Source organism: Agrilus planipennis, unplaced genomic scaffold, assembly GCF_000699045.2.
Source record: "Agrilus planipennis isolate EAB-ADULT unplaced genomic scaffold, Apla_2.0 scaffold21, whole genome shotgun sequence".
In the NCBI taxonomy this organism is placed as follows: Eukaryota; Metazoa; Arthropoda; class Insecta; order Coleoptera; family Buprestidae; genus Agrilus; species Agrilus planipennis.
The window spans coordinates 2,050,220-2,052,426 of record NW_020439030.1 but is presented as its reverse complement, the minus strand read 5'-3'; the positions used below and the strand labels follow the sequence as shown (position 1 = coordinate 2,052,426).

The 2,207-nt window shown below is 31.9% G+C and overlaps 1 protein-coding gene across 1 annotated transcript in view; it reads right to left on the bottom strand.

The window, feature by feature from the left end:
* The window catches only part of LOC108741220, a 107,359-nt gene that overhangs the window by 57,285 nt on the left and 47,867 nt on the right, over positions 1-2,207 (bottom strand). The gene's annotated exons all lie outside the window — the stretch shown is intronic.

The following is a 2,207-nucleotide window of genomic DNA, read 5'->3' as shown; positions in this document are numbered from 1 at the left end:
TTGAAATTTACAGTTCTACAGCAATTGTGCCATTTCTATAATAATAGCCCAGTTTAACGTATATTTTTGAATACAAAAGTTATTATTAATAATTGAAGATAAAAACGTCGGATAATAAAAAAATTAGAACCTTAAATTTAAATATAGAGATCCTAGAGCCTCTTGTTGCATTTTTTCTACTAACTTTTGAAACTTTTAGTTGTATACCTAACCATTTGTACCTAAATATGTCTCTATAAAAACTTCAGAAAGTCTCCCTTACTAAGAAAAAAAAGAAAAAAAAAGGCGAATTTTGTTATAGCTAGTTTTAGCTTTTAGAGGACTAGGTTTCTATAAAATTTCATCCTGTATTATTAAGCGGTTTAAATAAATTAGTACATGAAAATGACCAAAAGAACATTTTTGTTATGTAATCAAATCGTAGGTGTCTATCTCCTCTGATGGTACAATATTCTAAAGCTAACTGATTATTAAAAAATGTAACTAAAAGTCGGAAAGGCCCCTTAGGCCTACTTTGATATCCAGAATGTTTTTGCGTTGTTAGAATTTTTAATTAAAAATCGTTAATTTTGATGTATTCGAGGTGGAATTAAACAATTGCAATAAAGTATGTCGGTCTGTACGTTCATATTTGGTAATAATTTTGATAGATAGGAAAGCCCTAACCTTAAAAATTTGACCTTCCAGTATCTATTAACTGAGCAAATAATTACACCGATAACGATATGCACCACCGTCTAAATTTGGACGGGTTTAACTAGTAATGTCATAATATCTATAGGAAACTTGAAATACCAAAGTTTATGTCAATTTCTGCGAAGAATATCAAATTCATTGGACTCCCGCTTAGTAACAATTGACAACTGCTCACGTGCTTTTCTTAAAAACTAAGAAAAACAAAATTGCTATTTGTTCTCCATCGGTATTTGTAAGATCCGGTACACGATTACGATTGTACAGTATGAATGAACAGGCTCTTTAATTAATTATTTATTACTTGTCGAACCACAACGTTACGATTACTTGTACAAACACACAGAATAGCCACTTATGTGTAAATATGCAAATCGAAAAAAATTTGAATGTTGACAAAAAGACGACCTCTTACTTTTCCTAAATATGTGAATACAGGACCGTCCGAAAGTTTGTTCAAAATTTCTGTCTAAAATTAGAAATCAAAAGAGCCAAACCGATAAAGCTCAAAGGAAAATAATTGCAAAGCTGAACGTAGTACTTTTTTCACCTATATTCATAATGTTTTTGTGTATAAGTTAAAGGAATTTCATAAACATTGGTCACAGTTTAAGTATTTATTTTTTGACGTGACAACGTTTTATAATTCGATGGAGCCGGCTGCACGCACGGAAAAACATAACTCATGCGGCGTTACTTCGCTCTGAGGCGTTCCATTTAAGGCTTGAAGTGCAAGCGAGAGCGCGGAACGAGCGACAAAGAGGCACAATCGGCTCCGCGTTCGGCAGCGTTCGACATCTGTCTCTCTCCTACTTGAGTGAGCGATGCGTCCGCGTGGACAGCTGCCATACAATAATACATTTACATGGTTTCGTCAAGTATGAAGTGCAGTGAAAACTGAATGTGGTGTCAATTGTTTATAGCAACGATAATTGCGGCGATAAAGGCAATGATTCCTTCGATATTAAATATATGTTCAGTGATATATTGTCGAATTGAAGCTGGAGTTACAAAAATTTTAGTGATGTTTAAAAATTGTAAAACAATTGCTCAAAGTACATTCATACTTATAAAAACTATGTACATTGGAAAAAAAAATAAATAAAAATTGACATAAATAAATAAAAGTAACTTTTCAATTGTGATTTCCATTTACCTCCTTCTCTATATCCATACAAAATATCTATCAAACAATAAAATTAAAATTTTCTTTTGAAACATGAAACCATTCCATCAGTATTTTCTTATGACGTTGTCACGTTCAACTATCGTCAGTAAACCGACTTTACAGACAACCGATTTTTTTTTTAAATTTACCAAAAACCTAAAATGCTTTCCTCTAAAGCAGTCGTTCATTGTCACTCGAACAGAACAGTATCCAAACAATCATACTCTCCGCGAGATATATCTAACTTATATTTTGTACGCGTATTTTTACAACATAATTAATTTGTAGTTTATTCCTACATTGACTTCCATAGTGTATTTTTTTGAATTATTTAATAAAGTGAATA